Source organism: Mya arenaria, chromosome 7 (genome assembly GCF_026914265.1).
Source record: "Mya arenaria isolate MELC-2E11 chromosome 7, ASM2691426v1".
In the NCBI taxonomy this organism is placed as follows: domain Eukaryota; kingdom Metazoa; phylum Mollusca; class Bivalvia; order Myida; family Myidae; genus Mya; species Mya arenaria.
Window position 1 is genome coordinate 67,766,440 of NC_069128.1, and position 25,639 is coordinate 67,792,078.

Below are 25,639 nucleotides of genomic sequence, written 5' to 3' on the forward strand. Positions count from 1 at the left end.
GATATGTCAATTTTAGTAACTGGGGAGCAAAATAAGCAACTATTGGAGCATTATTTAATTTTAATCACAATCATTCGGATTTTGTTAAAAGTTGACAAATAAATGGATGCGAATGGACAATCATCACAGGATGTGTAACATAATAATTTAGAAAAAAAAAACATTGGTCGGAGAAAACATTTCCGTAGACATCAGAGAAAGAATTTTGGAAATTTATATGATAAATATACAGGAAAGTGAGAAAATGATGAAAATGAGCTCTTGTAATTAGAAATACCCTTAAACTTGTTAAAAGCTAAAGGTTTAGCTCTACCTACAATTATATAAGTTTTACCATTTACTTGTGTATGTTGCATATACATTTGACGTCATATATGATGATGTATGTACTATAGACTATGTACGTAGAGTCTTAATAACATGTCTGACTCTCTGTTTGTTTGTCTGTCAGTCTGTCATATGACAACGATGCTGAAGTAGGGCATTCAGGTAGTTAGGAACACTACATACGACGAAAAGGGGGTAGCACATCAAAAAAAGGTTTTCTGGTTACTTAAGTTTATTTTAAGAACAAATAAACTTTGGTTACCAGATGACCTTTAATAGCCCCATTCCAAACACCAGTAATTTGCACCTTTTTTGAGGACAGGTGAGATAATTAATTCCTTATTAGCTGTTTTATAAAACAGCACTAAACTATTTTCTTGATATATTAAATCACAACACTCGTAATTAGATTTCACACAGACAACAGTGTTATTTCACTAAGACTCAACCTGCATATATAGATTACAGTTTTAGGTGCGTCAGGACTCAATCAGATCGCATAATTGGTCAATGACTATGCATTTCTAACTCTTTGGTCAGGGTCCACTAATGATTTGTGGCTCATTGTGTGGGTACTTATGATACCCTGAATCGTGCACCTATCATCAAACCACATTGACCGAGTGACAGGCTATACTGGACTAGGAGCTCGTATAAATATAATTCCCGCAACTCGTTGGCAGATATTGGTTATTTACTTGTTATCTCGCCAACATTTGTTTAAAATAGTATTGATTAATGTTTATTTGTGCACTCAACTCAGCATTTAACCTATTCCTTGTAACATACTCTCTTCGTTAAGCATCTTTATTAACCATTAAACAGTGTCACAGCTGGTCTTGTGTTGTTAAAACTGACATGATGGTACTATTATAGTACCAAGTGCTCCTTCACCTCCAGTTGTTGATGTTTTGTTTTCATTTTTTAATCATGAGTGTAATGGGAGGATTAACTGTTTTGTAACATGATGTCAAGGGCAACGTTCTATAACTACAATTCGGCGTAAGGGAATATCGTGGTAGCATATACATAAAAGTGTGCAAAAACTCATAGAAAGGATGGATCTTACAAGGAATATAATAACATGATGAAACTTGGACGTGTAAATAATAACCTGATACAACGTTGCACGGAATAAACCATAGATGAGGAAAAGATAAGGACAATAATTTCCGTTCAAAATATGAGGAAGTTTTTTGTTAGTAATAAATATTATTAAAGTATATTTTCGAAAAATGGTGAACATAAAAGCCCCACCGCTTTTGTTGAGTATAGAATATTTGTTTATTTTGCGACTAACGAATAATGCGCAGTTGAAGGATATATGGAAAATTGATCACGAACAATTTACCGTGTGAATAATTGGTGGCACTGGAAGCTGAAATATTCCATGTACGTTTAACTTATGTGAAAAGATTTAAGGTATTATTTCATATATTATTTTCATCGTATTAATAATTATGGACTAACAACTACATTTCCCAAACATTTGCTTAGCGATAAAGTTATACATTTTCAAACTGCTAATGATTCTGTTTATATCATTATATTTTCTGTTTTGAATAAATGCTTATAGAGCGTATGATTAAACTTATTTCGATGACTTATTTCATTATTTAAAAAGTTTGATTAATACGACTTCGATTAAACCAATTTTATAGCAATTTCAGACATATTTTGAAAATTATATCAAATTATATGGATAATTCATATAAGTTCAACAGTACTTAAGAGGCTATGTACAAAAAAGAACAGTTAGATCAAGAGTATCAGTTTAACCAAACGTTTATGTCATAAAGGACTACGGACACTATATACATGGATTTTCATATATAGAATGGTAAATTTCAAGCAATAAAGAGCATGTTCTTTTTCACTTGTTAAAATCATACTTCATGGTACGCATTTGTTTGGTTTTGCTATATTGTTTTCTTCATCAATAACTTAAATTAATTAAAACACACTGTTGCATATTATATTATATCATCATATTGCATGGTTTAAAAGAAATAAGCTCGACATTGTTTTTAACGTTCTTACATATACATTTGTTTCATAAATAAAGCACAAATCTGCATTAATTTAATCAATTATGTTATTGAATGCGTCAACAGTAAGGAAACATCACTTAAATTATTTAATTGAACGTGTATGTAATATGTACTGTATAGCCAACTCATTTCTAAACACTTGTATTAAACTCAACAGAGTAGCTATATACATGGCCAGAAAGATATAGAAAGTGTCCGAGGTCCTTAAACTGAAGGTTTTACTTACAGAACAGACCATAACTTTTATAAGGCATAATCATTAACATGTTTGTAGCCAAATACATATATATATATATATATATATATATATATATATATATATATATATATATATATATATATATATATATATATATATATATATATATATATATATATATATATATATACAAATTCAACCTTTGGGACATTTTGCCTATTTGAACAACCTTTGGAAGACATTATCATTACATGCTATATATCCTATAATAATATATCCTTTGCATATTCCTTCATAAAATATGCATAATTAAATGTAGTAAAGCATAATTAATGATGTTTTTGTCCCAAAATACTAGCCATCGAGAATATACAATTTTTGACTGTCGCCTAAAGGTAAAGCGCCGGATGTTCATGAAAAAGTACAACCTTTGGGAGAAGTACCCCAAATGTTGTACTGTATATGTCGCCGAAAGGTTCAATATTATATATAATGTAATTTGACTACTTAACTCAGCCGGTAGAGTGGTCTGAATGTTTCGCGGCAGACCCCGTTCGAATGTTTTAGTCCTACTGACAACGTTAAGATGCCAGTTCGGTAACCATGATTTATGTAGCCATCTCCTCAATCCTTTCATTATATTGTCAAATTATTAGTTCTTGCATTTTATTTGCTGTGTTCATAACAATATATGAAGCTAATTTTAATTTAAAGTCGGGCTAGGTTGTGATCTTACTCTCACACTAAGACGAAGATTTATGAACCTTAATAAACAATACAACAAAATATATGCCATTATTAATAAACCACATACATGTTGTTTGTCCAATGACATGCTCTATTGCCGTTTTCATCATTGCATTACTCTTGTAAAAAAGCAGCATTGTTTGCACTTATGACTGGGTTGCTGAATTGCTTCAACCACCAGTTGGTGTGTAAGCTTCTTTAAACTCGCACTCGGGCCTTGCCAATTCGACGAGTGCTCTGGTAAGAGTGTTAGTTATCTAAAATAATTCAAGAATGGTGCACAGACACAATAAAACCCTGGTTTGAGCCAATCCAATTCTTTGACGTGCCGCAAAATATAGAACTGTCACACGGGACCCCGATTAACGTCCATCCCGGAAGATGATTAGTATATAAGTTTTGCGGTTGGGAATAGAAACTGCTGTCCCTGGATTAACTAGTGTGACACAAGACCACGGAACCACCCGGAAAACGTTGACAATCTATTAACCGTGTATTTCGGTATTTTCTCCCTATATATAGCGATACCGATGAGCAATTCGATGGTTGTCGGAATAAATCCTCCGGCGGGATTATGTATGCCAAAAACGTGCCCTGGTATCCAAACGCGTAGTTAGCAGCTAGCCTATTTCATTTTCGTGAGCTGGAAGAACATCAATACTTATGAAACGGGTATAAAAAAGTTATTATGACTATATGCAAAATGCAGCATGAATGACTCATTTAATAATAGTTTAATACGAAAAGTTGAAATTGTTGTGTATGATGTCCACATCCTGTTATGCCAATGCCAAAACGATTGTCTGATTGAGGGTCAGACATCGACGGCCCTATACTTGAAGGAAGAATTGACGATTGGATTTTAAATATGTCTCTGGTGTAATGTTGTCTGCGATTGCATACGTTTTCTTCTCAGACTTAAACAGACGTGTCGTTGCAAACCCACTGTTCCTATATTTTAAATAACAAATAGAAACCACTCTTTGCTAATATCTACCGTTATGGCGTTCCTTAAAACACCTAGTGCACGTGCGTTTTTCAAAATCATTTCAGAACTGAAAAAAGAGTGAAATCTATATACATTGTTAATTTATTATGTTTTCAATTTGAAAAAAACTGAAATGCTATGAATATATGTAAGTTTCACATGTATCTGTTTGATTGTTAAACCAATAGAAATAATTATGTGAGGCTTTTTTTCCAAGAAAATAATGACTGCAAAACAAATCAGTAACGTATTATTTCACTTGAGAAACAACCACCAGAAACCATACAATAAAATTACACTAAGAAAAATGATTTGTTTTAATGAATGTAGTGCAGTTAATCTCTAAAAAAATATTTAAAGGTGCACTTGACAATTATTCTTAAATATTTGATACGGTAACAAAGCGGTTACAGGAGGCGAGAAAATGCACAATATAAGATTATAAGTATCTCCCATGGCCGAGAGTGTAAGATAGGTTCATTCCGACCCGAGCGTAGAGTGTTTTGCGGAAACGAGGTTTACCGAGTTTCCGCAAAACACCCTGCGCGAGGGTCGGGATGAACCTATCTTACACGAGCGGCTATGGTAGATGCTTTTTCTCCCACCTCAGTTAAACAAAATTAAGAAACAATGTATTTTTTGCTGGAACTCTTTTGTGCTTAGTGAAAATAATTGCGTATGAATATAGCACGTAGTTGTCATGGATATAAGATATTTTGAACGTTTGCGATTCAAAGATTCATTTAAATATGTATCAAAATGAATCTAGGAACAATTTAATTTATTCAAAAATGGTTCTTATATAGTTTTCCCATCAATTTATAGAAATTATTTCAATTACAAATCGAACTTCAGTTTTCCAGACATACTCATTCGTTTCACGATGTCCCTCCCAGAGGAGTCCGACTGCAAATATTAATTGTTCTGATATTAAGAATGTGTTCATTGGTTGCACAACACCTAGTTAAGTTTAAACTCTTTTTACTAATTTGTGGGATTATATTGTTCCTGAAACAATTCTTAGTCAGTAAAACCTTTAAAATTGGTTATTTTGTTTTGTATTCGAATAACAAGGGACCACATAAATCCGCTGGCGACTTTTGGACACCAAATAACTGGGGGTTGACGTTTTCACTTAAACCCAGGTTATGGTTACACCATAGAAGTCGAGACAACCGTTGAAGTATAAAAAAAACACGAAAAGAATGAGGTCACAGGAGCGGAATTTTATACAGGATAATGAGGCCTAAATTGAAATTGATTCGACTTTTTTTATTGAAATCCCTGTAACGGAAAAATATTTATCACAAGTTTAGAAAAGTCCTCGGTACACACAGAACATAATGCTTGACAAACCTATTGACTATTTGACATACGATTTTGTTTTATTTTGACTGACGAAGAGGTGTATCACTGTTATATTATTGAAAGGCATTTACTGCATGTTTTAAAGACTAATTCACACATTACAAACACTTTGCAAACACGTCAGTAAATTTAAAGTTGTGTTTATGTAAGGTTTATTCGTGTTTCTTAACATGACTTTTACCTCAATTATACACCAATGATATATCTAAATCAATGCGTTGAATAAATAACTGAGTCGGAAATAAAAACGTATGTTTTATAATCATCAAGGTTTAATCGAAATCCTTATTTAATTTACATGGAAAAGAGCTTTCATATGAAATACGTTTAAGCGACATACAATATACATGGATTTTTATTACTTCTTCAGGAAGGATCGCTTAAGATCATATCGTTCTTTACATGAAGCTTACAAAGGCCATTTTTCCTGCAACAAAATAGAAGGAAGAACAGAACAATAACACTAACATAATTTTACGGAATATTTACATTTGTTTGAATTGTATTCATAATCTTTTTAAGTTCTTAACCAGACGACTTACACTGAGCAGAGATTATCGGTTGAAAATTCAAAACAATTTGTACTTTTGGGACATATAAATTTGCATAGGTCTTTAAGTACGAATGTCCTGAAAATCTTGTGACAAGCATATCATCAACTTTTATGTATTTACTTCAATCTTTGATTTCGCATAACTTGACGTAAGAACGTGAAGGATTCTGTATTTAAGACACAACCGTTTCATTCATTGGCAGGTATATTGTCCTTAAGTCTATAATAAATTCATATAGTGTACTAGATGCCATTTTTTCTAAATCGAATAACTTATAAAATATTCAGTGGCTCACATATATTTTACTGTTTGAAATTATGAAATAAAACGAAAAGGACTTTATGGACTTATGCATGGCATAAAGAACGACATATTAATCAGCTTTTAACACTACCGAGCTCGGTAAACAAACACTTATTATTACAATTATTTTGATGATCTATTATCCACGTTGTGGTGACAAAAAAAATATTTTTCTTTTCTGTTTTCTGTTTTTACATGAAAGGATGAGGTATTTCAGAGTATGATTTTACAAATCGGTCTAACCATAAACAATTAAATACATGTCACCACAAAAATATAACGTCAAATGAACAAACGCATCAAGAAAATAAATTATATCCAGTAAAAAAGAGCATACATTGAACTAGGGGCGACATGTTTATGTCTAGATAGTCAAGTATGGGTAATAATTACCTCGTACTTGAATACTTAATTAGAAAACAATCGAACGCGGGCCGTTTGAAAAACAAAAACAAACAAAAAAACACAAACAAAAACAACATAAATATGTAGATAAACATTTGAAAAAACAACTAGAAAAATAAATTAATACAAAATGTCAACATATTCTTTGGTATTGAAGAAGTTTTAGAATTCAGATAGTAGTGAGGCAACTGGGAATTCAACAACAAAGAGGTCAGTTTACATTGTTATATATGTATGCACACTGGACGAAACGTCCTGATCTCAGAACACTCTCTTGCCAATGAACTGTCCGCGAGTCTTACTCATCCTTTAAAAATATCAAAGTTACCGTACTCTAGCTTTTACATTTTTAAGACACGCATGCTATCCAATTTCTAAATTACAACAAGTCAAGACCAATGAAAAAAAACTCATTTGGCAAATTTCCCACAAACAAATGGGATTAACCCACCCCCTTGGCCTCAGAAATATGTTTCAGTCACACTTGGGGCTGTGACGGAGTCAAGCAATAACGCAGCCTCTATGGGGTGCGGGGAGACCTTTATAAACTCAACAACGGCAATAATACACGCCAAGTGGCGACATGTCATGCCAGCTAAATAAGCTTCAGACAAAGTCAGAATATTTTCCATATTATTGCAACACAGACATACATGGAGTTCAACAGTAAGACGAAAACTATTTATATTTAGTATGATATATTATTTGGTGACGTTCAACTTGGAAAATTAAAAAAAAAATCGAACATCTCAAATTATTGTGTACTTAATTAATTAATGTTTCAATAGTACTGTTTCAAATGTTGACCTCTCAGTGTTACCTTCAGGCCTGGCTGATGTGTGTGCTACGTCGCCTTATAATTGTGAAACCGTTTTGAAAATCCTACTATGTATGATCAATACAGCCAGGACAATGTTTTCTCAGGATCGATTGATGTACTTACGTTTTGTTGAAAATCCTTGTATACATGGTAAAGTTTCAACCCGGACTAAGTTTAGTCAAAATAAGTTATATCAACAGTATTCATTTTGATATTTAACTTGTATTGTGTCCTTGACATTTGACGTACAAATCATTGCTGTGCGTTCATACCGCTTGTAGGCTCGTACTTAGGCGGGATTCCGATCGTTCAATCCTCATAAACAGACAGAAAAAAGGTACATACATTATCACTACGAAATCGTGGCTTAATAAAATCAATCTTTATTAACAGAACAGAATAGACCATTCCGAAACAACAGTTTTTCTTAAAATCCGCTTTTCTACGATCATCATAATTATCAAATCACTATTGAACCCATGGACAAATCCCGCCAAATATGAGATACTGCGATGACCGTGATAGTATGCAACTGACTGGTATGTTTTGCCTATTAACCGAAAACAGTAATCTAATATCTACAGCGTGCTTAAAAGATAAAAGAGACATTTAGAAACGTTTAAAATTATAAACATATATATATGTTATAGCACCATTACTGATGATAACATTTTACTGAAAATAATTCATCTATGCCATATTCTAACATGACACATACTACTCTTACTGACAATATATTTTTCGATCCCTAAACTTTAATGTTAGGCAGAGATAAAATATAAATGTCATGCGTAGGCAATTAAAAAGGCAATTTACTTCTATGTCCTCTTATGTTAAAATGTGTTTACACCTCAGAGGAATAATGAACCCACAAAAACAAAAACAACCAAAAGTAAATAAAAAGCAAAAAAAACACAAACAAATGCGATAACATTAAATGTAAAAACCTTTATGCAAAACTATATTCTTTTTTTAACACAGTGACTTTTCGGTAAAATTTTCTGATCCTAAACAAAACTTTACTTTTAGGCAGAGGTAAAATATTCATGTCGACATATGCTACGGGTAACCAATGTCGCATGTGTCAGGTTCAAACATGCAATTTGCATTTTTGTAATGTTATACGAAGTTACAAGAATATGACCTCACCCTACAGTTTGTGGTCCAAGTAGGCTTATAACAGGTCAAAACAAGTCCTGAATTGTGCACAAAGTGACCCCGGTTTCTGCTTGATGCCCTTATTAATACATATTAGGGACATAATATGCACGAAGTGAACAGATAAGGATGTTGCATAATTTGTCGCCCTAGTAAACGTATAAGCTAGAATTGCTAGTCCTTAGCTGAATTTATAGCTATCTCCGCCTACTGGTTATTGTCCTAATAGGCACATGAGAGGGAAATTCCAGTCCGAGCTGAACATTTACTGCTTCCGCCCACTGGTTGTCGCCCTATTAGGCACATCAGAGGAAATTTCCAGTCCTAGACGAAAACCTTTATGTTTATAATAATATATCATTTGATTACGAACAACTTTGAAAAGCAAACAAATCGAACCTCTTAATTTATTATGTACTTAGTTAATGAATGTATCAACAATACTATTTAACTGTTGACCTCTGAGTGTTACCTTAGGACCTGGCTGATGTGTGCACCACGTCCCCTCATAATGATGAACCTTCATGGCAAAGCCGTTTTGAAAATCCTATTATGAAATATCAAAATACAGCAAGGACAATGGTCGGTCAGGATGGATGGATGTACTCACGTTTTGTTGAAACTCATAGAATGCATTGTTCATCCCGGACTAGCTTCAGTCTAAATAAGTTCTATCAACAGTGTTAGTTTTGATATTTAACCTGCAAGTGTGTCCTAGACATTTGACGAACACATCTGTGTTTATGCGCTAAGGGCTTTATGGTGATCCTTTATACTTGGTTAAGATACAGTTCGGGTGGAAGCACTTACAAACTTTTACCCACTCAGTGATCTTTTTCAATATCATTATTTAACATAACACAAACGCTGAGGTACCAGTCATTCAATATGTATGCGTTTCAAGCCTTTGGATATACGGTTACAATCCTGTTATCAGTCATTAATATTTTCCGTAAATGTTTTAATTAGTGAGTTGTTAAATATTATTCTCTCAATATTCATCTTTGTTATACATGTGTATGGATTGAATTTGAATGAGAGTGTCACTTTTAGGAAAAAGAACTATTGCTGTGCGTTCATACGGTATGTAGGTTCGTATGTAGGCGCGCGCCCGATTTTTCAAACTGCATAAACCGACAGAAAAAAGGTACATACATTATCACTAAGAAATGGTTGCGTAATAAAACCTATCTGTATTAATTAGACCATTCAAAAGCAACAGTTCTTCAAATCCGCTATTCTACGATCATCGTTATTATCAAATCACTATTGAACTCTCAGACGAACCCGCCAAATATGAGATTCGGCGATGACCGTGATATTATGCAACTGACTAGTATGTTTTGCCTCTACGGCGCGCTTAAAAGACGAGAGAGACATTTAGAAACGTTTAAAATTATAAGCATAAGTATGTGTTGTGGCACCATTACTGATAATAACATTTTACTGAAAATAGTTCATGTATGCCATATTCTAGCATGACACATACTACTCTTACTGACCATAACTTTTCTAAACCCTAAATAATACTTGTCCTTGAGGCCTAGGTAAAATGTTTATGTCATTTCTATGCAGCAAAAAAATAAATATGTATCTATGTCCTTTTATATAAAAATTGTGTTTACATTCATCAGAACATTGGATCTACAAAAATAATAAATTGGATAACATGAAATTCAAAATCAAACATTTGGAAAAACAAATTATTATTAAATCTAATACCGTTTGGATTACAATCGATTAAATCGTCTGGCAACATACTTTTTTGTCTTCAAAATGTTGCAACGATGTAACCCAAAGGTCGGATTGCTAAACCAGTTTCGTACACTTTTTTAAAGCATTTTCTAGAAAGATTATTGTTGTTCTTCACATATTACTGACCAAAAATGTCGCGTATATCATGCTCAAAGTGCTTGTTGGGGTGGGAGTAGAAGGGAAGGGCGATTTTGTACATGTGATATATGTCTTTCTTGTTAGAATGTTCATTATTCAGTTATAGAATTCACATTGTATACTAATACATAATAGCCTTACTCGGTAACTCGATTTTATCTAAAGTGACAACAGAGTGACCTCATCCAACTGTTTGTGGTACAAGTACCCAGAATAGGGACACACTAGTCCTGAACTTCAAGTGACATCCGCATTATGGTATTAAAAATCATGATATAGACATGCTTGTTCTGAATTAAACATATAGTGTCTATCGGCATGCCATGGCGGGCTAGTAGGCATAAGTGGGCTACACTTATACGCAATTGTACATTACGTGTCATCGCCTTAGTAAGCACACAATATGAACATACCAGGCATGAACTGAAACTATATTGACCTCATCCTACATTTGGTCGCTCTGATATACATACTTAAGCGATAAATAAGTCATGTAAGGAGCATCAGGTGACATTTGCCGGACTGGTTGTCGTCAAAATAAGCACATATAAGGGTCAAATCGGACCTAAGCCTCACACAGTGGCCTCTTCCTTCTTGTTGTCACTCCAGAAGATACCCTTTTAACCAGGCATGATATGCCTTTAATCACATTTATATTTAAGATTGTTTCTTGAAACAAAATATATTAACGTTATTTCGGTTTTAATGTTGTTTAAAGAATGATTTAAATTGTTGTTCATTTATGCTGTATGTATGTATGTATTCGCGCCTCCGATCGTTCAAACTGCATTAATGAACAGAAATCGCATATCACTAAGATGTCGTGACGTCACAAAATCTATGTTTATAAACTTATTATACCATAAAGAAACACATTGTCTCATGAAATCCGCTCATCATTATCAAATAACTTTTTAATCCCTGGACAAAAAGTAGCAATATTGTCAGGGTTATTGTGTTACAGCTGTAATCTCACGGTATTAATTTACATTAAATGCAGAAGCCCGGTAACCTCAAACTCTAAATGTTGTTATAAGGTTATACTATGTTCGTATTGTCCTGATTTTTCTATCCTGTGATAGATCCCCTCGGAGATGGGGATTCTGCGATGAACGTGATATTATGCAACCTGACTAGTATGTTTTGCTTATTTCAGCGATAAAATTTAGTAATCAATACTGCGCTTCAATGACGAGTGAGATATTTGAATTCGCTTCTAGTTATACACTTAATTATGTAAATATAATAGCATTATAACGGATGGTAGAGGTTTAATGAACATAACTTCATTGGCATATTATAGCATGGTACATTCTACTGTTACTGACAATGCATTTTCTGATCCTAAACAATACTTTACTTTTAGGCAGAGGTAAAATATTCATGTCATGGGTAGGCAATTAAAAAGGCAATTTACTTCTATGTCCTTTAATAATAACAAATGCGATAACAGTAAATATAAAAACCCGTATGCAGAACTGTATTCTTTTCAAACACAGTAAATTTCGGGCAAAAGAAAATTTTGTAATCTGGTAAAATAATTACATGTCTCCCAAAGGTCGCAGCGATGTTACCCAAAGGTCGGATTGTGTTAAACATTTCGGACACTATATAAAGTCATTTTCTTGAAAGGTCACTGTTGCTCTTCATATGTTAATGAGGAATAAATGTCGCAAGTGTCAGGTTCAACGCGGGGAAAGGGCAACTACTTCAATTTCAAACATGCAATTTATTCATTTTTTTGTTAGAATGTTTATTATATAGTGATAAAAATACCCGTGTATAACAATACATGACAGCCTAAAGCGTACAGTCGATATTATTTATAATGTTATGTGACAAGAATGCGACCTCATCCTACAGTTTGTGGTCCAAGTTGGCACCTAACAGGTCAAATCAATGTCCTAAGTTGTGCATTAAGTCACTCCGGTTTCTGGTTGATGCCATAATATATACCTAATAGGGAAAATAATGTCCCGAACAGTACATTTAATGTACTTTGCCATGACAACGCGGCAAAGTAGTCAAAATATGGGGACAAACTGGTACTCAGCTGCACACAAAGTGTCATTGCCCAATAGGCACATACTAGGAACATACGAGATATGACCTTAGGCTATTTATGTGATGTTCAAAGTTGGGGAGCGGTAAATATTTATTTTTTATGTATGCAAAATATTCCTCTTTCGTTAGAATGTTCATTAAACAATAATGCCTACTTGTGCGACAACCAGTAGGCGAAGGCCACTATTTCCTGTTCAGGACTTCAGTGTCGCGTTTAAGTGCATTCTAGGACGGTAACAAGAAAGCAAAGATCGCTTTATGTTCAATTCAGGATTTATATGTCTTTGTTATATTTTTACAGGGACTTGATTTACATTATGAATGCATGCATGTGCTTTAATTTTTATTTACATAAATTTTAAATAAAACAAGTATAATCACAAGTTATTTGTTATTAATTAAACACTGTTTTGACATAATTATATACTGAACTATCACTCAACTAACATTCATAACGGTGTTAAGGTGTTGCACATTTTCACGACTTTATGTTTTATGTCACCAATAAATCGCGCATGCTGTTTTGCTCTATAAATTGTTTGTTCGACATACCGTTAATCCTTATCCCGACTTAGGATTAACGGTGTTTAATGTGTATATTGACATCGGCTTACGGATTATTGCCCTAGTAGAAACAAACCCGAGACATGCTAGTACAAATCTGAACTGAACTGAACATAAATGGATATACGCCATGACTGGCAGCAAAGAATTCTCATAAAACGAGCATAGTAAACATCCATTAAACATTAAGTGTTGTAGGCGATCTATATCATTCGAGTTTTAAGAACTATGTTTGGGAAAAATACAAGAATATGAGGATAATGGGGATATATAGTACATGTGGAAAATAAAAATATTGGAAATATATTGTCATAAAGTTATTAAAAACTATCGAGTATACTGGCGAGGAGGAAACAAGTCAATGATTATGATAAAGTGTAGAAATCTAACTGCTATGCGATTTTGGTCAAAAGAAACGCGTCAGTTAGAAACTAGCAATATATGTCTGAAGATCTCAGCAAGTTGATACCAAATTCTGCAAAAACAGTGATATCTTGCCACCGACTTGTAAAGTATGCCTATATGAGCAAACAAGTAATCTTAATAATTATTACAATACGCCTCAAAAAAGTGATACGTTTGGAATCGTTCCAAATTATCCAAATAAATATGTATTTCTTGTAGCACCATAACTTATGACAAAATTCTAATTACCATTACTTATTTGATATATATTCTAGCATGGCAAATACTACTTTTACTAACCTATTAGGCTGAGGTTAATATTCATTTAATTTTTAGGTGATTATCATCTCCATCCTTTAATACCATTAGTGTATCCACATTTCATCAGAACATTGCATCTACATAAAATATATTATATTATAATTTATATATATTGGATTACACAAAATGTAATGAACCATATGCCAAATTATGTTTTATCAAACACCATACCTTTTGGGCAACATGCTATTTAACCATCTAATAACAAGTACAAGTTTCCCAAAGGTTGCACCCATGTAACCCAAAGGTCGGATTTGTTTAAATATTCCGTAGACGATTTACAATCTTTTTCTAGAAAGGTCACGGTTGCTCTACTGCTCTACACACGACAATTTCACATATACCATGTTGAAAGTTGATGGGGGTCGACACTCTAGTTTCCTTTTACAGTTGCCTGAACTTACAAAATAGTGACCTCCACCTACTAATTGTGGTCCGCGTATCCACAAAATAGTACTAGCACCCACTGGCCGATGCCCTAGTAGACGCATGAGACGTACCTGTCCTGAATTGAACATAATGTGACATCCACGATGACTTTATGCCCTAGTGAGTTCATAAAAGGAACAAACAGAGCAAATTCAGCTGTTCATATAGTGCCATCCGCATACAAATTGTCACCCTAGTACGCACAAAATATGAACATGATATTCGTGAACTGATGGTTTATGACCTCCGCCTACTGGGCATCACCCGTGTTACGCACATGCTAGCGTTAAATGCAATAAGAATTAATATGAACCAACTGGTCTAAGGCCGGACATACATTGACATCCAGGTACTGGTTGATGGGCAGACAACTGATAGAGACAAATTTTTCCAAAATGGGTTTATTGTGACGTCCGCCATTCCTCGTCGCACTATTATGCACATAATTGAGTCAAACGGTAACATATATTGACAATCTGTCAACTGGTTGTCATCAAAGTAAGCACATAATAAGAACCTACCGTACATGAACTTAATTTTATTGACCTCCGGCTGTTGTCCAAGTTAACACATATAACACATATAAGGATATAACAGTCATGAATTCAAGTTATGACCTCCACGTACTGGTTTTTGTCCTATTAAACAAATGATATCCATTTGCTATTGGTTTTGGCCCTGGTAGTCTCATGATACCGACATACTAAGTATGAGCCAAAAACAGAGTGATATCAGCCTACTGACATCGCCTACTATTTATCTGCCTTGTCGGCACATAATAGGGATCTACTGAGCCATATCGGAACACATGGTGACCTCCACCAACTGGTTGTAATCCTACCAGCTGCATTGTAGGGACAAACTAGACATACTGTAATCATATAGTGAACTGCGCCTACTGCTTGTCGCCATAGTAGGCGAAAGAAAACGACATACTAGTCCTGTCTAAAATAAGTGACCTCCGCCTACTGGTTGTTGCACTAACTGGCACAAAATAGGAAAATACTTCGATTAAAGAAACCAAAAAGCTGAGACTTTCGCCAACCGGTTTTCATCTTCGTAGACGCAAAATAGCGACCGAATAGATAAATGATAGTGATCGCCCCTACTGTTTTTTCAATAGAAAGCAAATAATAGGGACGGACTATTTCGAGACTATAAGGCAAATTATAGAAACATCATAGACGTGAAATGTTCATTATGACCTGCTTGTGGTTCTTGCACTAATAAGCACCCAAAAGGGCCTAAGCGGAACAAGAATGACCTCCTGCTACTGGTTATCGCTCTTGCCATAGAAGGGATATTTTAGGGACATTATTAGTTTGAACTAAACACACAGTGACATTTGCCAACTTGTTATTTCCCTAGGACGAACAAAACAGGGACATATCGGAGCTGAACTTAACATAAAGGGATCTCTGTCTATTGGCTGCCACACTTGAAGGCACGAAAGAGCGACATACACGCCCTGAACCGAACTGGACATAGTTAGTTTTGCCTACATTTCGTTGCACTAGTAAGCACTAAAATGATATACGAGCTGCACACATACTTCTGCATAAAACATTTCAACATAACTTCTTTGGTTTAGTATAGCATGACACGTACTACTGTTACTGACCACAGATTTTCTGAGACCTTAACAATATTTTTAGGCTAAATATTCATGTCATGTCTAAGAAGTTAAATATCAGATATACCTTTATGTCCAGTTATATAAAAATGCATTAACACAGCATTAGAACAATGAATTTACAACGACAAAAATATAAAACACAATAAAAATAAGAAATGCGATAACATTTCATGTAAAAACTCGTATGCAAAACTATATTCTTTTTGAACACAAAACTTACTTTCGGAAAACAGAAGATTTGACCATCTGGTAACATCATTTCATGTCTTTCAAAGGTTGCAACAATATTACCAAAAGATCGGATTTGTTTATAATATATTTTAGACATTATACAAAAATCACATAAATAACCAGCCTATGCTGAACACAAAATGATCTCCCTACTGGTTGATACACGAGATGGCATATATCTTAAACCGCAGCATACTACTTGTCGCCCGAGTAGGAACATAATAGCGGCATTCTATCCCTGAATAGAAGACCAGAAGACCTCAGCCAACTAGTTGTCGAAATTTTGGGATCATAAAAGGGACATTTCAGTCTTGGGACAAAACATGTAGGAGTCTTTACCTGAAAAAACATTCCCTGAGCCTGAGGAGAGTATATAATGACCTCATACTTCTGATTGTTGCCATAGTTTACTCATTATAGAGAGTTACTAGACGTGAACTGGGCATAAAGTGACATCAAACTACTGGTTATCACACTAATAGACACATAAATGTGACGTACTTGACCTAAAGTGAATATGCAGTAACCTCCGCATGTCCTAGTGCCCTAGTGGGCATAAATAAGGTCATCATTCAAGCTCAAACATTAGCATGCCATACTGCTTAATACGCAAGTATTTTTATCATTGGAATATACTGGGCCTGAGTAAACGTATAATAGCTTGCACGTACCGATTGTCGCCCTCATGTGCACATTTAGTGAATCAGCCTACTGGTAGTCTCTCTGTTCGGCACAAATAAAGACATACCAGACCTGATTTGATCGCATAAATATTGACCGCCGCCTACTGGTTGTCGCCCAGGTGGGGATTCAATAAGGACATATTATGAGTCCTGAACTGAACAAAGAATGATATCCGCCTATTTTTACCGTTCTAGAAGACACAGTATATGGATATACTTGGCTTGAACTAAACAAATTGTTGAGAAGAAATATAGTTGGAACATACTAGGTTGAACTGATCATACAGTGTCATCCTGGTTATGCCTGACGCCCTTGCATATGCATAAAAGAGACTTACTAGTCCTAAACTGAATGTATAGTGACTTCCGGCATGACCTTGGACCATAGCTTATACTCATTCGGAGCTCCTCGGCCATTTTTTTTCAAAAACAACCTCGGATGTATTTGGACGGTTTACGTACTAAAAAAGAGGTACGTTTACGTCCGCTGCAAGTAGATCGCGTAGTGATTTTATTTAGTAGTTAAACTTTATGACTTTACTCTTGGAAATCTTAATTATGTTTGCAATAATATACTTCAATGACAATCAGTTTAAACTTAGATCAGTAAACACAATTCTAAAACACTACATTTCTAAAATGATTTAATTAAAAAAATACGAACTACTTTAACTGATGTACCGACAAACATCCGAGGTTGTTTTCAATAAAAATGGCCGAGGAGTTCCGAATGAGCTTATACTAAGCTTAATCTGAACAAATGGTGACCGCCGCCTACTGGCTGTTGTCCTAGTTTACACATATAAGGGAAATACTAGACATGAACTGACAAATACAACCTTTGGGTAACATCGTTGCGACCTTTGGGAGACATTGAAAATTTTCACCAGAAGGTCATTTCTTCTTCTCGCTAATAGTCAATGCGCGTTTAATAATAATATATTATTGTTAACGTATGTGTATATTTATACGTTAAAGAAAGACTTGTTAACCTCGTTTGTTGTTTGCTACGTTATCTCCTAAAGACCTATTATTACCGTGTGCATATCGTACAGTTCACAATATGACAAATTTGATCATATGAAATAATTTGATTTTTTTTAAAATTTATTTACGCAATAAAATTATATAAACCCATCCATAGAAAACATAAACAACTCATCTTGATACTAATTTAGTAGGAATACGTGTGAATAGCTTAGGTTGTACCGAGTCCTCTCAAGATTGCTCAACATTTGACAGTTGTATTAATTCTTTCATTTGGAGAAACCTTCAGCGCAATAATTTTATCTGAAGACGCCTGATTAAAACACAATCAGATTTATACCTGTACTGACATTACTATTAAAACGCACATTAGATGAGTTTGGACATACATAAATGTGACATAATGCAAATGTTACGAAAGTTGAAGTGGAGATGTTAATCCAACGTGTTTATGATCAATGCGTACTTTGTTGGTTTCAAAATGTTAATAATAGTAAAAAGCTAGAAACGTATGTACTTATGAAAATAAGTGTTGTATGTGAGCCCAATCTTAACTATATTAATATAATCAAACAAGAATAGCATGTATCAATCTATTAAACTAACACAGTGTGCGATTTGTTAAACACGAAATCCTCGTGCACGTTCTTATCAATGAGATATTTATGTCAAATTTGTTCTTATACATGTATTCAACAATATTCAAACCCTATATTTTCATCAGGCATGTTATTTACAAACTTAGATAATTGTGTAAATGGAAAAGTTAATGATAACTTAGATTTATCTGGTTCATTTTTTAGATATTTAACAACATAATTTTCTTATGATTAATATTTACATTTGTGTTTGTATATAAAATACTTGTTCACCGTCTTTAAATTGTATTATGTATAATAGCAATGACATTTTTATGTTTATGCTAATAAAACTTAAACTTGACTCTGACATACTTTTAACGTCTGTATTCGTACCAGCTAAAGACAGAAATTAAAGTGAAAGCATGTTTGCTCAAACTGTTAAGCCATTTAAATATGATAATGATTATAATACCAATCAAGCAAAATTAATCGATCAGCGCCTCGGCTTAGCCAAGCGAACAAATCAAGGTGTGAAAACTGACATCGAGTAATACAAACAAAACAAAATGTTTACTGTTTACTAGAGACCGCAAAATGACATCGAGCGTTGAGAAATATTTAACCTCAAAATACCAAGCTAACCGATCGAATTTTATATGAACATATTGAAAAAAACAAACACTTTAAACCTTGTTCGAGCCAACGAGGATATCGAACCTTGCGATACCGAGACACCGAGTTTCGACTGTAATCGAATATGAATTCATTGGCATCAGTGGCCGATCTGCCGAGATGAAAACCTATCATATTTATCATTTTGTCACTTCCGATTGCACATAAGTTTGGGTCGCAATTTTTACACCTTACTTAATATATTGTTTAACGCTATGCGTCTAGAATTTTTATATTCACTCGCGTTACCACGCGCTAAGAAGGCAAGTATCTTAAACCATAGCATATTGGTTGTCGCCAGAGTATGAACATAATAGCGATATTCTATGCCTGAATAGAAGACAGGGAGACCTCAGCCAACTGGTTGTCGAAATTTTGGAATCATAAAAAGACATTTTCAGTCTTGAACAAAACTTGTACGAGTCTTTACCTTAAAAAACCTTGATAAACAGTGGTCTTCACCATGTCACGGCGCCGTATTAAAACACCCTGAGTCTGAGCAGAGAATACAATGACCTCATACTTCTGAGTATTGCCATAGTTTACTCATTATAGGGAGTAACTAGACGTGAACTGGGCATAAAGTGACCTCAGACTACTTGTTTTCGCACTAGTAGAAACATAATTGAGACGTCCTTGACCTAAAGTGATTATGCAGTGACCTCCGCATGACCTAGTGCCCTAGCGGGCATTAATAAGGTCATCAACCAGGCTCAAATGTCGCAGGCCATCTTTATTATTGGAACATTGAAAATAGCGACCGAATAGATAAATGATAGTGATCGCCCCTACTGTTTTTTCAATAGAAAGCAAATAATAGGGACGGACTATTTCGAGACTATAAGGCAAATTATAGAAACATGATAGACGTGAAATGTTCATTATGACCTGCTTGTGGTTCTTGCACTAATAAGCACCCAAAAGGGCTAAGCGGAACAAGAATGACCTCCTGCTACTGGTTATCGCTCTTGCCATAGAAGGGATATTTTAGGGACATTATTAGTTTGAACTAAACACACAGTGACATTTGCCAACTTGTTATTTCCCTAGGACGAACAAAACAGGGACATATCGGAGCTGAACTTAACATAAAGCGATCTCTGTCTATTGGCTGCCACACTTGAAGGCACGAAAGAGCGACATACACGCCCTGAACCGAACTGGACATAGTTAGTTTTGCCTACATTTCGTTGCACTAGTAAGCACTAAAACGATATACGAGCTGCACACATACTTCTGCATAAAACATTTCAACATAACTTCTTTGGTTTAGTATAGCATGACACGTACTACTGTTACTGACCACAGATTTTCTGAGACCTTAACAATATTTTTAGGCTAAATATTCATGTCATGTCTAAGAAGTTAAATATCAGATATACCTTTATGTCCAGTTATATAAAAATGCATTAACACAGCATTAGAACAATGAATTTACAACGACAAAAATATAAAACACAATAAAAATAAGAAATGCGATAACATTTCATGTAAAAACTCGTATGCAAAACTATATTCTTTTTGAACACAAAACTTACTTTCGGAAAACAGAAGATTTGACCATCTGGTAACATCATTTCATGTCTTTCAAAGGTTGCAACAATATTACCAAAAGATCGGATTTGTTTATAATATATTTTAGACATTATACAAAAATCACATAAATAACCAGCCTATGCTGAACACAAAATGATCTCCCTACTGGTTGATACACGAGATGGCATATATCTTAAACCGCAGCATACTACTTGTCGCCCGAGTAGGAACATAATAGCGGCATTCTATCCCTGAATAGAAGACCAGAAGACCTCAGCCAACTAGTTGTCGAAATTTTGGGATCATAAAAGGGACATTTCAGTCTTGGGACAAAACATGTAGGAGTCTTTACCTGAAAAAACATTCCCTGAGCCTGAGGAGAGTATATAATGACCTCATATTTCTGATTGTTGCCATAGTTTACTCATTATAGAGAGTTACTAGACGTGAACTGGGCATAAAGTGACATCAAACTACTGGTTATCACACTAATAGACACATAAATGTGACGTACTTGACCTAAAGTGAATATGCAGTAACCTCCGCATGTCCTAGTGCCCTAGTGGGCATAAATAAGGTCATCATTCAAGCTCAAACATTAGCATGCCATACTGCTTAATACGCAAGTATTTTTATCATTGGAATATACTGGGCCTGAGTAAACGTATAATAGCTTGCACGTACCGATTGTCGCCCTCATGTGCACATTTAGTGAATCAGCCTACTGGTAGTCTCTCTGTTCGGCACAAATAAAGACATACCAGACCTGATTTGATCGCATAAATATTGACCGCCGCCTACTGGTTGTCGCCCAGGTGGGGATTCAATAAGGACATATTATGAGTCCTGAACTGAACAAAGAATGATATCCGCCTATTTTTACCGTTCTAGAAGACACAGTATATGGATATACTTGGCTTGAACTAAACAAATTGTTGAGAAGAAATATAGTTGGAACATACTAGGTTGAACTGATCATACAGTGACATCCTGGTTATGCCTGACGCCCTTGCATATGCATAAAAGAGACTTACTAGTCCTAAACTGAATGTATAGTGACTTCCGGCATACCTTGGACCATAGCTTATACTCATTCGGAGCTCCTCTGCCATTTTTTTCAAAAACAACCTCGGATGTATTTGGACGGTTTACGCACTAAAAAAGAGGTACGTTTACGTCCGCTGCAAGTAGATCGCGTAGTGATTTTATTTAGTAGTTAAACTTTATGACTTTACTCTTGGAAATCTTAATTATGTTTGCAATAATATACTTCAATGACAATCAGTTTAAACTTAGATCAGTAAACACAATTCTAAAACACTACATTTCTAAAATGATTTAATTAAAAAAATACGAACTACTTTAACTGATGTACCGACAAACATCCGAGGTTGTTTTCAATAAAAATGGCCGAGGAGTTCCGAATGAGCTTATACTAAGCTTAATCTGAACAAATGGTGACCGCCGCCTACTGGCTGTTGTCCTAGTTTACACATATAAGGGAAATACTAGACATGAACTGACAAATACAACCTTTGGGTAACATCGTTGCGACCTTTGGGAGACATTGAAAATTTTCACCAGAAGGTCATTTCTTCTTCTCGCTAATAGTCAATGCGCGTTTAATAATAATATATTATTGTTAACGTATTTTTATGTAACAAGTTTTATTATCCCAGTTGTTATTTGATAAATATATTTCAGTTTTGTTTTGTTTTTGAACCAACGTTCCTGATGAAGTGGCTACACGCTTTTTGATTCGGACGGAGAATTGATTTTTGCTTTTTTTAATTTGCTAGATATCACACCTTATTAATTCTTTACTTAGGACTTTTAAATAAGGCATCGTTTATTGTTACAAACAAATATGAATAGCATGGTACTTCAAATTAAATTTCTTTGACGCGTACCAAATAAGACGTTTTCAAATACATATACAATCGAAATCCGTTGTCTCGATATATCAGGGACTGGCCATAATACTTCGAGCCTCGCGAATATTGAGCCAAGCGATATTGCGTATTGTATGTGTATATTTATACGTTAAAGAAAGACTTGTTAACCTCGTTTGTTGTTTGCTACGTTATCTCCTAAAGACCTATTATTACCGTGTGCATATCGTACAGTTCACAATATGACAAATTTGATCATATGAAATAATTTGATTTTTTTTTAAATTTATTTACGCAATAAAATTATATAAACCCATCCATAGAAAACATAAACAACTAATCTTGATACTAATTTAGTAGGAATACGTGTGAATAGCTTAGGTTGTACCCAGTCCTCTCAAGATTGCTCAACATTTGACAGTTGTATTAATTCTTCCATTTGGAGAAACCTTCAGCGCAATAATTTTATCTGAAGACGCCTGATTAAAACACAATCAGATTTATACCTGTACTGACATTACTATTAAAACGCACATTAGATGAGTTTGGACATACATAAATGTGACATAATGCAAATGTTACGAAAGTTGAAGTGGAGATGTTAATCCAACGTGTTTATGATCAATGCGTACTTTGTTGGTTTCAAAATGTTAATAATAGTAAAAAGCTAGAAACGTATGTACTTATGAAAATAAGTGTTGTATGTGAGCCCAATCTTAACTATATTAATATAATCAAACATAGAATAGCATGTATCAATCTATTAAACTAACACAGTGGGCGATTTGTTAAACACGAAATCCTCGTGCACGTTCTTATCAATGAGATATTTATGTCAAATTTGTTCTTATACATGTATTCAACAATATTCAAACCCTATATTTTCATCAGGCATGTTATTTACAAACTTAGATAATTGTGTAAATGGAAAAGTTAATGATAACTTAGATTTATCTGGTTCATTTTTTAGATATTTAACAACATAATTTTCTTATGATTAATATTTACATTTGTGTTTGTATATACATTACTTGTTCACCGTCTTTAAATTGTATTATGTATAATAGCAATGACATTTTTATGTTTTTGCTAATAAAACTTAAACTTGACTCTGACATACTTTTAACGTCTGTATTCGTACCAGCTAGACAGAAATTAAAGTGAAAGCATGTTTGCTCAAACTGTTAAACCATTTAAATATGATAATGATTATAATACCAATCAAGCAAAATTAATCGATCAGCGCCTCGGCTTAGCCAAGCGAACAAATCAAGGTGTGAAAACTGACATCGAGTAATACAAACAAAACAAAATGTTTACTGTTTACTAGAGACCGCAAAATGACATCGAGCGTTGAGAAATATTTAACCTCAAAATACCAAGCTAACCGATCGAATTTTATATGAACATATTGAAAAAAACAAACACTTTAAACCTTGTTCGAGCCAACGAGGATATCGAACCTTGCGATACCGAGACACCGAGTTTCGACTGTAATCGAATATGAATTCATTGGCATCAGTGGCCGATCTGCCGAGATGAAAACCTATCATATTTATCATTTTGTCACTTCCGATTGCACATTAAGTTTGGGTCGCAATTTTTACACCTTACTTAATATATTGTTTAACGCTATGCGTCTAGAATTTTTATATTCACTCGCGTTACCACGCGCCAAGAAGGCAAGTATCTTAAACCATAGCATATTGGTTGTCGCCAGAGTATGAACATAATAGCGATATTCTATGCCTGAATAGAAGACAGGGAGACCTCAGCCAACTGGTTGTCGAAATTTTGGAATCATAAAAAGACATTTTCAGTCTTGAACAAAACTTGTACGAGTCTTTACCTTAAAAAACCTTGATAAACAGTGGTCTTCACCATGTCACGGCGCCGTATTAAAACACCCTGAGTCTGAGCAGAGAATACAATGACCTCATACTTCTGAGTATTGCCATAGTTTACTCATTATAGGGAGTAACTAGACGTGAACTGGGCATAAAGTGACCTCAGACTACTTGTTTTCGCACTAGTAGAAACATAATTGAGACGTCCTTGACCTAAAGTGATTATGCAGTGACCTCCGCATGACCTAGTGCCCTAGCGGGCATTAATAAGGTCATCAACCAGGCTCAAATGTCGCAGGCCATCTTTATTATTGGAATATACTGGGCCTGAGTAAACGTATAATAGCTTGCACGTACCGATTGTCGCCCTCATGTGCACATTTAGTGAATCAGCCTACTGGTAGTCTCTCTGTTCGGCACAAATAAAGACATACCAGACCTGATTTGATCGCATAAATATTGACCGCCGCCTACTGGTTGTCGCCCAGGTAGGGGATTCAATAAGGACATATTATGAGTCCTGAACTGAACAAAGAATGATATCCGCCTAATTTTACCGTTCTAGAAGACACAGTATATGGATATACTTGGCTTGAACTAAACAAATTGTTGAGAAGAAATATAGTTGGAACATACTAGGTTGAACTGATCATACAGTGTCATCCTGGTTATGCCTGACGCCCTTGCATATGCATAAAAGAGACTTACTAGTCCTAAACTGAATGTATAGTGACTTCCGGCATGACCTTGGACCATAGCTTATACTCATTCGGAGCTCCTCGGCCATTTTTATTCAAAAACAACCTCGGATGTATTTGGACGGTTTACGTACTAAAAAAGAGGTACGTTTACGTCCGCTGCAAGTAGATCGCGTAGTGATTTTATTTAGTAGTTAAACTTTATGACTTTACTCTTGGAAATCTTAATTATGTTTGCAATAATATACTTCAATGACAATCAGTTTAAACTTAGATCAGT

General features: G+C 34.6%; 1 protein-coding gene across 2 annotated transcripts in view; it reads left to right on the plus strand.

Moving 5' to 3' along the window:
• Nucleotides 1-25,639, plus strand: part of LOC128240408 (uncharacterized) — a 105,886-nt gene that overhangs the window by 1,832 nt on the left and 78,415 nt on the right. The window contains exon 1 of one of the 2 annotated variants that reach the window (XM_052957046.1): nt 1,366-1,749. The exons of the other annotated variant lie outside the window; for it this stretch is intronic. The gene's annotated coding sequence lies outside the window, so the exon portion shown is untranslated. Of the gene's footprint in view, nt 1-1,365; nt 1,750-25,639 lie in introns of those variants that run through there. 2 annotated transcript variants of the gene reach the window in all.